We start from the raw sequence: 13,383 nt of genomic DNA on the forward strand, positions 1-13,383 counted from the left end.
TTTCTCTCCAGTCCCGAGAACACAATGAAAACAGACAGTTTCAGCTTGGGACTTTAGCTGCCAGGATTCTAGTAGGGTTTGTCAAAATGCCCTAACCAACTGTGCATTCATTATTCCTTGAGAACCTCAGTTCCAGAAGTCTTTTTCACAAGACATTCAGACCCCATCAGCATCCAAATCTTCCCAGAAGGAAGGATGACTCTTGATTTTATTTTTTCGAAGTTGAATATCCTGGTTGGAGCCCTCAGAATGCCTCACTTAGACATTATACATTCAGAGTTCCATAAAAGACCAAAGACAACCATTCAAATATATTCAGAATCAAAAGCCACATCTACTGGGCCTTAATACGAAGAAGATTCTGGCTCTTAATGCTTAGGATTCCCTTCTTGGCATCGATATACCTGCTTTTTAAATGTCCTGTCAGACAAGCCTGGCTACCACTCATGTTTATATATGTGACAGAGAAAGGAAAGGAGAGGATAAGGATTCAGGCATAAAAGATGAGAGGCAATAAGAGGTGGAGGTGAAAATGAGGATACCACATCCTGATATACGATGATCAATGAACCTGACTGCACGCAGAGACTACAGAGGGAGGGTATATCCAGAAATAAAAGTAATATTAATAAACGCTCCTCATATTTACTGAGCATTTACTTGACATGTGTTGTTCTTCCTCTAGCTGTGGATTCATGAATTTCATCGTATTTGGAAAATTATTATCCATGATCACTTCAAATATTGTCCGTCCTCTATTTTCTCATTTATCTTCCATATTGTTTAACTGATCGGTCAGTGTGTTTTTACCTCCCTATGTCTCTGTTTAGTATCATGGATAATTTCTTTAGCTCTTTTCTATAGTTTACCAGTATTTTTTTCAGGAAGAATTCCTGTTTCTAATCTGCAGTTTAACACATCTATTGTGTTATTAATATCAAGGTTATAATTTTTCATTTCTGAAAATGGATTTCATTTCTGATTTCCAGGTCTTCCATGTACACTTTTAAAGTGAATATTTTTAATCTTTAAATTATCTTTAGGTTTTCTTTCATATGTTCAGCATCTGATCACTACAACATCTGAATTCTTTTTAGGGGGCAATATTTGTTTTTTGTTTCTGCTGTCACTCTTTATTAGTCACTATAACAAATTACCACAAAATTGATGACTTGAAAAATACAAATTTATTCTCTTACTGTCCTGGACACCAGAAGTCCAAAAGCACTGGGCTAAAGCCAAGGTCTTGGGAGGGCTGGTCATTCTGGAGGCTGGAGGGCAGAATCCATTCCCTTCTCTTCTCTCGCCGCCCTCACTCCTTGGCTTATGGCCCCTTCCGTGCATGGCTCCAACCTCTTGCTTTCATCGTCACATCTCTTACTTTTATAATCAAATCTTCCTCTTCTTTCCTCTTATAACGATACTTGTATTACATATACGATCCACCTGGCTAATCTGGGATAATTTCCCCTTTTCAAGATCCTTAATCACATCTGCAAAGTCTCTTTTGCTATATGGGGGACCATCTTTCAGCCTGCCACACACTCACAGTGTCAGAGACTGCTGATTGCTCACAGAGTACCCATTCTCACATCCTTTCCTCGTACTGCAAATGCTAACTTCATTCACACTTATTTGCTGGCCAGTTAAAACTCCCTAGGATTTTTGTTTAGTTGTTTGTTTTTGTTTTTACTTTTAGATGTGGGATTAAAATTTTGCCAATGAGTTGTATGTGGAGATGCCATGTGCAACTTCCGGAATATGTTCTTAAAGAGACTAGGCAGCCCTTTATGTCCTTCCTTCCACAGTGGCCAGGCATTTGGCTACCGAGAGCTGCAGGAGCCGCCGTTGATCACAAGAACAGGGGTCATAACTGAGAACATGGAAGACTCACAGACTGTAAGAAAACAGGTCCCCGATAAGTTTGTGTTGAACTGGCCCTGAATTACCTACTTCCTGACTTCTTTTATGTGAAAACAAACAAAATCATGTAATGTTTAAGCCAGCATTGTTTGGTTTTTCTGCCATGTAAGGCTAAATTTAATTCTAAGGTTGTTTCCTTGTGTATTGGTCATTTTTTATTGTGCTCTTTTATTCGGTTTCGCATAATCTATGTGATTCCCAAAAATCTCAATTAATGACGCCTTCTTCCAAAAGAGGTTTGCAGTTACTTATTCCTGAAGTCCTGTGTGCTATCAAACAGGGCACGGGCTTGGGCAGCAAGCAGGCTCAGAGCTTAGTTTCCAGTCCTGCATTTGTCGCTAGTGCTGGCTTTTGTCCTCCAAGCTTTGCAGTTTGCCTTCCTCTCTCGATTCTAGTATTAGTTCACTATGTACGTTTGTGTATTGTTGTTTTGTTATCCTTGGAAAGTTCCCTTTCCTTCTGGTGAGTGGTGACTGCATTAAAAAGCATGTATTACCAGGATCAAATGCTATTATAGCAGAGTATTGCATCGGAGTATCTGCTCACCGTTCTGCCAGCGGCACCCCTGTTTCCCCACTGAGATGTGCTACAAAGGCTTTACACCTGATAGGCCCATTTGAAATTTTGATGCAAATTTGGTGCCAGCAGAGCTCTTCTAGAAAAGAGATGGCACCACTTTCTCTCGCCATAGACCTAGCTTTTTAAATTTGCATCAGGGGTTCAGCTCAGTCATTAACCCTGACTTTTTTCTCTGAGAGTTTCTGGCAGCTCTTTAAAATCACATAGGCTCATTTCTCTCTGTCCACAAAGATTCTGATACATCTCCAGGGACATGTGGGATAAAATACTATTAATAGGATTATATTATACTTATTATAACATATAATATTCTGCAACTTGCTTTTTTGTTTTAATAATACATCATATTCCATCTCAGTACTTAGAGTCACCTCATTCTTCTTTCATAGCTGCATAGTATTTCATCATATGCATCAGTTTTGAACAATTTGACTATTGATGGACATTTAAGTTGCCTCCAATTAATTAATATTATAATTAGTGCTGTACTACAGTAAGTGCATGTATGTGTGTATATGAGAGTAAGTATAAAGGATTTCTAAAAATAATTTTTTTGGTTCAAAGAGTATAAATACTTAACATTTTGACAGATTTGTCTCTTGCAAAAGCCATACTAATGTAGTGGTATTTGTAACGCCAACTCAACGTCCCTTTTCCCTAAGTCTTCGGTAAGAGCGGCCCTGTTTTGTTTCGGAGTGGTGGCATGCCTTGCTGAAGACTACACTTCATTGCCTCATTTTCAGTTAAGTGTGAGCACCTGCCACTGAAGTGTGAGTGGAAGCCCTGTGTGGGACACCCGGGGTCACGCTTGCTGGAAGAGGTGCCACTCTTCACCCTCCTGCCTTGCTCCTCCTTCACACCTGCATAGCAGTGTGGTGGCTGGCACTCCAAGAAGTGATCACAAGGATGGGAACTGTGCACTAGGGATTGCGGAGAGGAGAGAAAGGAAGCTGATTCATGCTGCGCCACCACAGAGTCTCAGACTGTCTACCTCCAGACTTCTGCTATAAGAGACATTACACACGCCATTCTCTGGGACTTTCTTAAATGCATCTGAATGCAATTCATGAATGACACAGTGTTCCCTTCAATCATTTCACCAATAAGCCAGTCTTTGCTGAGGACTCGCTATGAGCCCAGTCACACACTCAGGATCATCACCTCAGGGCCCCGGCTCATTTCCAAATCAGGCTGTCCTGCTCACCTGGTCAGTGTGCCCAGTGTGTGACCTTGAACACTGAGTCCTCATCCCTTCTTCCTCAAATGGTGGTCTCAGTTTGCAGCACTAATAGAATAAACTTTAAATTCCCATCTTTGGCTCAGATCACGTAAGGAATCAGTCAACACACACACACACACACACACACACACACACACACACACACACACATGCACCAGTGCATACGGAAAACCAAATAGCTTCTTATAGTATCCAGAAAACTTTTTTTACTTCAATCTTGGGAATTTTCAAAAATAAGAGAAAGCCTGATAAAAAAAAAAAAATTTAAACATCTTTGTGGAATAAAAACTGCAGAATTAATACTTCAAAACTACCATTAAATCCGCGAACTTCCTGTTGGTCTGCTAATATAAACTTTTCCAATTAGACAGCTTCGTTACGGTGATGAGCACCGGTGGCACGTGTAGAGACTGCTATTCTAAGTTCCAGTCAGATTGGTCTAATGACCCACATCCGCTGTTGAACAAGTGTGATGCGTGGGGCCTCCCGAAGGTTGCCGCCGCCATGGGCAGCTGAGTCTGCTCCCGTCCCCGCTGAGGAGCGCCTTCCCTCACGTGTCCCTGCAGGACCCTTCCTGACCGGCGTAACGTCCCGTCACCTCCCTCACCAGGGTCTTCTCCTACTCCATGTACAAAACACCCACCCTGCTGGTGACAGGTGTCACAGACAGTGCTCGCAGATGAGTTCTGTGTCCCAAACCAAACCCCACTTTTCCTGACAAATTAAGACAGCAAATAAAATTTCCTTTTTAATCTGCATGAGGTCCTGTAGGACTCATCAAATGAGAATCAAGGGTGGCAAAGTTCGGTCGCCTCAAGCAAACCCAGGGGATCTCTGTTATGAGTATGCATCATTGATAGCTGAGTCACTGAGCCTGCTGTTGTGGAAGGGACATTGGATATGAAACTGGAAGAATAGAAGGAAATCTTGGCTTTGCTATATTTTATCAGCGTCACCTTAGGCAATTCATGTAACGGCTCTGAGCCCCAGTTGTCTTGTCAGTAAAATGTGAATAATAATCTACTTTCTAGAGTTGGGAAAATTACATAAGAAAAACGTATGCTAGTTCTTCTGGCACATAGCAGATATTGAGAAAAGTTAGTTGTCTCTGAATCTACTGAGTGTGTCGACAGAACAAGCCCTGTTCCCCAGGGAAGGGGTGGGAGCCTCCACCCCCTCCTTCCCTGACAGCATTTTAGTACTGCTTCTCCTCCTTATCCTAATTGGAAGGATCTGCTTTTTGACCCATGAGTGATCGGTGACCAGCATTTTTGCTTCCCCTCAGAATTTGCTATAGGACACTTCTCTTACCTTGCAAGTCTTCCCTATAGGATGGCAAAGATGTCACTTGCCCTGAAGCGAATGACATCCCACCAGGGGGCAGACAACTTAGTTTCTCTCCTTGTTTTAAGGTCCCCAAAGCCTGAGCAGGCAAGACCCAAACTGGCCCCATTTGTCCCCCTTCCTCACATACATCGCGGCCCCTCCCGGTCAGCTCCTTAGAGATTGGAGGACAATTCCCTGCTAAGAAGGTGGAGTAGGGTGACCAGCTCATCCCAGTGTACCTGGGGCTGTTCCAGTTTTCTCACTGAAAGTCCAGCAACACCCCAGGGAAAGTGGTCCCCCTGCAGGTAGGGGGCAGCACTGGCCTGCAGATTTAAATGGCTTCTCTTAGAGGCCTGTGCTGTGCTGAGCAGGTCTCCTGGCTGGGCTGGGCACCTGACTCACTGGGTTTCCACTGCCTTCTGTCATGACTTCATAGATGGCTCCTCCCTGGGGATCAGCCCCTTGGGGCACCTGAGTGCTCCTGCGGGAGGCCTCACTGGGCCTGATAAATAACAGGCCCACCGGAGAGACCAGCCCCTCTCAGGGTGTCCTTTCCCCATGGCTGGCAGGCAGTTAGACATGAGCCACACTAATTAACGGGTCCCCTTTCTCCTCCTTGTCTTCCCAGGTTGGCCCTGACAGAAGCGTGAGGAGAGGGAGGCCCCAGGGCCCAGAGCTGCAGCCCTGACACCCCCACTGGTTACTAATGAGAGTCTCGTGGGCTGAGGCTGGCAGCTGTTACTGTGTTGACTCTTCTGAAGGTTATTTATCCTTTGGTAATGTATGCCCTTGTGTCCAACATCGAGTGATCACTCAGCTAGCACCATGAGGGCTTATCTTCCTAATTTTGAAGTCTGCCATCTTTGTATCTATACCTTCTTCTGGGTTCTGCCCACACTCACCATGGTGACTCTGTCGCCCACGTTTTCTCTCTGGATATCCTCTCTCTTGTCTGACAAGGCTGGTTTCCTCTCAATAATAGCCCTTTAGATCTGACGGTGGGGGTGGGGGGGGGCTGTCTCAGTTTCTAAAAGGCCTATGCATGCCTTACCGCATTTGATGGGGTTGTTCTACCAGTTACAGGTACAAGCCTCGAACTAGACCCAGAGCTCATGAAGAGGGGGACTGGGACTGAGGCTTCTAAAGCATCTGCTCCTCTGGCCTGCCCCGCTGTCATGCCCCTGCTTCTTGGGACAACGGTAGCCTGACTTTGCTGTGGGAACCACCCCAATTTCCTCCATGTTTTTTTGAATCTGTGTGCATGTACCTGGGCCAGGAACAGAGAGCCCTCTTTCTCCCTGACCATCATGATTAGCTCAGGGAGCATATGGGCCCAGTCAGGCTGGAACTGTTGGGGGAACATGCCCTCTGCCATTGGGGGTATCTCGCCTGGGCTGACACTCACTCAGTCACTTGACTACCACGTAGAGAGAGCCAGCCAGAGAACGCATTCGACCAAGGAAAGAGCCCAGACTCAGAGACTCAGCATGGAATGAGCTTTGCATCTTCCGTTCAGCTACACCGGAAGATGATTTACTCCCAGACTTCACGGTCACACAACTCCCCTTTCTTATTAATCCAATAAGAGTTGAATTCCTCTGTCTAGAACCCAAAAAGGCATGAATAACACACCGCAGCTTTCTGATTCCGTGATCAGTGTTCATTCTGTTCTACTCTGCCATCTCTTTCTCCCCAACCTGCCGCACACATTCCCATCCTTAGCATCCTCACTCCAGGCAACGCCCCCCCCCCCCGGCTTGCCCAACCACCCTACAAGCCCAGGTCACAAATTCTCTCCCTTCTGCCAAGAACATGCTGTCATTTATCTGCTGGCTCGCCTTGTTAGCATGAGGCAATGGCTAGCCTGCAATGGCTCTGCCTTTCCCAGCATCCTCATTCAGCTTCTCTGACTTCTGGGCCAGGTGTGTGTGCTTAGCTCCGTGACGAAGGGTCCTGATTGCTGCAGGACATTTATGCCACCAAGGTCAGAGGTGTTCGATTGCTCATGGGCGCCATTACGCCAGCGGGAAGGTGGCTCAATAGCTAGGATGGTCGACGACTCACGACCAAAGTTACAGCGGAGGCTTCCCTGCCAGCGAGATCAGCCAAACGGAAAAGTCCCCGCCCTGTAACCCCACCGACATCTTGGGTCAAAACCTTTAAAAACCGCGCCTATACCCCAGACACGTGCGACTTCTCTGGCCCCTTCCCTCGGGACCAGTGAACTTCTCCTGCAGACCCTAATAAAGCCTGTTTTATACTTCTCTTTGGCTCAATTTCATCCTCATTCTCGTCTCCTCCGGCCGATCAAGAGGCACAGGGCGCAACCCATCTTTGTGGCCCCAGATAATGACCTCCTCCGCATTATATCCATCTCCCCTTCCCACCTCTGGCCCCGAGGACTCCAAGCACCAGCATCAGACCCATGAACAGCAGCTTTACAGAGACTGCTTAATCGGCTCCCACATTGGGAAGGTCAATTCTCTATAATGAAACCCTACTGATTTGGCTTCTCTGATCAAATGTCAACGGTGCACCACCTCTCATCCTCCTACTGGAGTCCTCTTTAGTGTAAGTTATCTAAAGTCTACTTCTGTTGCTTGCAGCCCAGAATTCCAAACCATACGTCATATAATATGTAAGAAAATGTTTTCAAGTTACAAAGCACTAAGTATATGCATATTCCTATTACTCTTACTAATTTGACTGTCCTAGAAAGACAAAGAACTCTGGGGTCAAATAGACAAATTCAAATTTGAATTTTGCCATGTAATGCTTGTATAACTTTGGATCAAGTTACTTACTTTTTCTGAGGTTGTTTCTCCTTCGTTAAGAAGACAAAAACAAAAACAAAAAAGTAGTTAGGACTAGGTATCCATGCATACAAGAGAAAATCCAAGCTATCATTGGCTTAAATGAGAAACGAGTTCCTTTTTCTGTCACACAGAGGAGGTCCAGGTAAGCAGCCTCGGGCAGGCCTGGTGACTCCCCGGTCGTCAGGCACCAAGCTCTTCATAGTCTAGGTTTCACCAGAATGGTGGAGGCCTATCCTTGGTCCATGGTGGCCACACTGAGCTAAAAGGGAGGCTGGCAAATGCAATCTATATTATGTGCTATAATAAAAAATGGGCTCTGGTTATGAGAAAATAAAGAGTGGGCACAAGGAGGCAACCTGCTGCCTGCCACAGTGGGAGAGAATATCAGGGCTGTGGTGAGGGAGTCATGGAAACCAGTGCCAGCCCATGCCAAGCCACCACTGATGGCCGGTTTTCCCCTCCCCTCCTCTCCTTTCAATACTTCCTTTCTCTCTCCTGATTTCATCAGAATCTCTCCAAAATTCACTGTGAAACATTTCAAATAGGACTTATATCCTTTAAAGTAGTGAGATTGATGGAGAAAATCCATCAAACAGCTTCCACCTGTATGTAATAAAGACAGGTTAAGAGTCTGCATACTAGAATGGACAATCCATGTCTCTACTTCTGGATCGGCTTCCTGGTGGTGGAGCTTTGGGCAAGTCTCTCAATCTCTTGAAACTTGTTTCTCAATTGCAAATATCAACAACTGTACTGACCTCAAAGGTGAGGATTGAAGAATATAATGCGGGAGAAAAGGTTGGTATAGCGCCTGGCACATAGCTAAGTGCTCAGTAAATATTAGCTGCTATTATTGTCAATATCGTTATCGTCATATAAGTTATCCCGATCAAGTCTGGCCAGAGACCCGCTAATGGTTTCCCCTCTGGTCTCACTCTTCACTGCTTTCTTCAGCTTCAGTAACCTGAACAGTGAGAAAGAATGAGGCTTCTGACATCTCCCGCCTAAGGAGCTTTACTCAGCAGATGTGGAAAATCTACGGCATGCCCCAGGGGCTCTTGGTAAATGAGTAGAGACTGTGGCCACCAAGACTCTTCTGCTAAGATCTCTGGGTCTGTCTTCTTCAAGTGCTGCGACCCCCCTGGAGTGGGAGGTAACAGTTTGCTCCAGTCCATTGCTCCCAAGCGCTGGTTCAGTCAGTGTGAGGACCAGGCTAGCACTCAAAGGGTTCCAAACGCTTGCTGCAAGCACAGATGCCCTCTGAGTGTGAATGTTATCTTTCCCCCAGATAAGGGATGTGTTCAGCCCAGATCAAACACTTGTTTATCTGCAGGGCGCTGAGAGCCAAACCTCTGCTTTTGTTCCTCCCTGGTCGTTTATTTGCTTACCCTTATCGCCTCTGACCGTGGTGTTGTTTGCGCACCTGATCTGTTTCTGGCTTGGTTAGACTGAAAGGTGCCCTGCTTCTCAGGGGGATGGAGCACAGAGTGGCCTGCTGTGGCCTTGCAGGAAGAAGAGGATAAACTAGCCGAGGGATTCCCTCAGCCCTAGTGTGAGCATTCTTAAAGATAAAGAAGAAAAGTTAAAGAAGACTTCAAATGAGCAGCCGAAAGTGTGTCTTCAGCCTCCTGTGTGAAAGAGACTTGTAAGTCTCTGACCACAGTTTGCGTTGCTTATTTTAGCTGTGTGGTCCACAGCCCCGAAAGCAGGCAGAGGAAGGCCTCCTGCTCATTGACTTATTCATGCAGAAATAGCCTATAAAAACAATGAGTATGTCCCATGCAAATCCAAAGGGGAAAATTCTAGAATGTTTGCGGGAAGGTAACTGATGATATAAAGAAGTCCTTACTTTGAGAAATTCTATTTCATATTACCATTAGGATTTATACGATGAATTGGTGGTGGGATGTTGCGGCATATACTATTTATTTATAAAGGGAGAAAATGTCTCCCTTTATAAAAAGTTGAATGTTTCTCCTTGGAAGTCAACTCTGATGATGCATTAAAAATAAGGTCAAATCTATAATAAAGCTAATTATACAACTTTTAAAGTGTTATCGTAGAAAAGTGTTACTTTTCATAAATACGCTCACATTGGAGGAAGAAATTTCTATAAGATAATGTCTTTCTTGCAGTCCACTTTGACTTGTATGCCTACTGCGAATTGAAAAGTCGTTTTTCCAGTTGCATTTGAAAGGCAAAATGAGTTGATAAAAGGTCTGCACTGGCCATATTTTCCCACAAGGGGGCAGTGCACTACAGGGTCTTTAGTTAGCACAAAGTGCTGGGACTCTGAATGCACAGGCTTAGGAGAGAGCCTCCTTCCCAAAAGGAAGGCAATTCACTGCAAGTTGGTAAGAGGTACGTCTGATAGTGCCTTGGCTGAGGCATCACTGAAAGCTCTGAGTATTTGCCAGAAACCATTTGGCTGTTCTCATTCAGAAAAAAGATGAAATCATTTTGCATATTGGACAATCCTTAGACATTAACAGAAACGAATCATTTTTTCTACAAAAAATACAAAATTTATCCACCTAAATCACCAACAAAAGTGATTTTTCATTGGTTCCAATATATACCAAGTCATAAATATATTTTTTTCCCTTCGAGTTTTTTATGAGTTTATAGAAATGCATGCAGTAACATGCCCCATTCGCGTTCCACTGCACGTCTTTGGACTGCCCCTGCAGTCCAAAGTGCTTAGGAAATAGTGCTTAGGATTTGCAACAAATTATCATTAAGTAAAAATTCCCAAGAAAAGAAATTTAGGGTAGAAGATCATTTCTAGTTAAAGGGAATTTCTCTCTCATACTTTTGTACTGGGCTGGGCTATCATTAGATGTACGTGAAAGATAATAAAAGTGGATAACAGGTCACGGAAATAAGTGATTCCATTGTGTCGTGTCTATACTCGCTAGAAGAGAAGCCAGAAGTGCCTGTCGGGTGCCAAGACCTAGATGCAGCCTAAAGAAGCATGAACTGATCACTTCCTGGTTTTTACTTCATGGGAGACTACGCTTGACAATTCTGTCACACTGTGGCAGAATCCACTTGTCTCCTAATATCCATTTCCCTGTCTTCCTCAGTACCAGAACTCCTAGACGTGAGTTAAGTCTATCATTGTACAGAATAACGTCTATGCGGCCTTACAGTCAAGTGACCAAAACATGGCCAATGGGATGAAAGCAGAAGTGTTCTTTAAAGTAGCCGGGTATTCTTTTCCTTACTTTTCCTGCTTTTCTGATTGGTGAAATGCGGATATGATGGTGGAGCTGGAGCAGCCACATTGGATGATGAGGTGAAAGATACATAATGAAGATGGTGAAGGAAAAAAATAGAGCGAGCCAGGTCTCTCATCGTCATGGAGTCACCACAGCAGCCCGGACTGCTTATCTGATACAAGAAATAAAAATATTTTATGATTTTCAGTTACCTGTAGCTGAACCTAGTCTTAACCAACAGAGAGACCTGGAAAAAATAGGTAAGAAGTAAGGTGGGACTTCTAATTACTCATTTTGTCATTATTTCATAATTTTTCTCATCACTTATCACTTATTGAACATTATGTGAAGGGCACTGCTGCTCGGTGAATTGGTTTATACTGGATGAAGGATAGAGTTGGATCGTGACACCCTAAGTTCAATAGTTAAAAAACCCTTCATGAAAATTGCTCCAGCATCACTGCATATGAATGAAATGCCATTTCGGTTTTTGCATGTTTGATTTACATGGGCTAGTGCAGGGCAGCTCATCATTTTCTGGAGTGTTGAACAAAACCGAGGATGAGGGGGACCACACGAAAGCGATGGTGCCTGGTCCAGGAGGCTCCTGGTCTCCATATGGTGCTGCTGTATGGACTCGGGATAGTAGGTAAGTTTGAGCTCCCTGCCAATGGTTGGTAGTGGCTCCCAGCGGCTCTGAGTGTGATAAAACTTGTGAGGCTCACAGAAAATGAGTGTCATGATTGATTAGTAATGTCTGCAATAGATTAGGGGCAGGGAGATGAGGGGGATAGGGATATCTGTGTTCCAAGTAATGTATTTCATCAGTTCTACCAAGCACATCACCCCCACTCCATTTTTACATATGCGAAATTTGGATGCCTCTTATAATCACTGCACCAGATCTTATTATCCAAAAATGAACACAATGTTTCAAGTCTCACATGCTCTTCCAGAACCAAGCCCCCATCGAGAAGTAGAATGTGTCCTTCCCCTTTAAATGGGGGTGGGGAGGACGCAGGGGAGCTTGTTGACTGCCTCTATTTATAGAGTGTGGCAAAATGGGATGCTAAGTGAACTATGAACTAGGCCGGCCATTAAACACTGATATTGCTTCTACCTGGCCTTCTCTTTTGGGATGCTCATCCTTGGAACTCAGCCACCATACCCGAAAGAAGCCCATGCCAGGCGGAGAAGCCCCTGGTTCTCAGGCCTGGCTGAGCTCTCAGCTGATGGCCAGCATCAAGCTGCAGGCCATGTGAATGCACCTTGGAAGCAGATCTTCCAGCTCAACTGACACCGAGTGGACACAGATGAACCTTTCCTGTGTACGCACAGTAAATGATCGTTAGTGTTTTAAAATACCAAGTTCTACAGTGGTTTGTTATAAGCCTAAGTCACGGCAGCTGCCACAGCCTGCACGTGTACACCAAGACACGCAGGGTGTCAGTGCACCGAAAGAAAACCCTGAAGAGAAGCATGTTTTAAAGAAATGCTGCATCACCAACACATTCCACGGTACAAAGGACAACACTGTAAGAAAAACCATGAACACTGATGACTCAATTCAAAAAGTGATTTAGAAGGATCGGACTCTGAATAGGAAGAAAATTGAGTACTACATACCAAACTTATTTCATATATGTCCTTCTTAAGGAAGCTCAAGAGAGATGTATAATGAAAAAATCTCTATATAAATAAGTTTACTAGAATATTCTATGAACATTAAAGAAATGCTAAGTGATAAGAAATCACTGTATCAGGTTTATTGGCAATATTTTTTCTTTCTCAATGGTATAAAATAATTTTACAATCAATGACATCTTAGATCTAATGAAATACAAGTATTTATCGTTCTTGACGTAAACCTCTCTAATTATACCACCAAATATAAGTGTTATAAGAGAGAATTTCATAAATTTTCATTTTTTTCTTTGAAAATCGAAAACAAAAACAAAAACATAACAGGGATAGACGTTTTTTAAGTTCAATTTAAATTTTACTTTCATAATTATGTACAGACAGATTTTGAAATTTGAAAAAAAGTTCATTTTCAGAATTTAATATTCCAAACAAGCAACTTTCCAGAAGCCCTTGAAATCACATGAATTTCCCATATTATTAATGTAAATTTTAGGTGGCCCTGTCTCTTGAATGGGGGGGGGGGGTGAGGTGGTGGTAGGCTTAATAAAAGTGTGATAAAATTAATACCTCTGAACTTAGCTAAAGATATGGTGAACACAGAAGAATAAAGTGAATAAAAGGTACTTATTATTAA

This window comes from Rousettus aegyptiacus, unplaced genomic scaffold (genome assembly GCF_014176215.1).
Source record: "Rousettus aegyptiacus isolate mRouAeg1 unplaced genomic scaffold, mRouAeg1.p scaffold_m13_p_7, whole genome shotgun sequence".
Classification (NCBI taxonomy): Eukaryota; Metazoa; Chordata; class Mammalia; order Chiroptera; family Pteropodidae; genus Rousettus; species Rousettus aegyptiacus.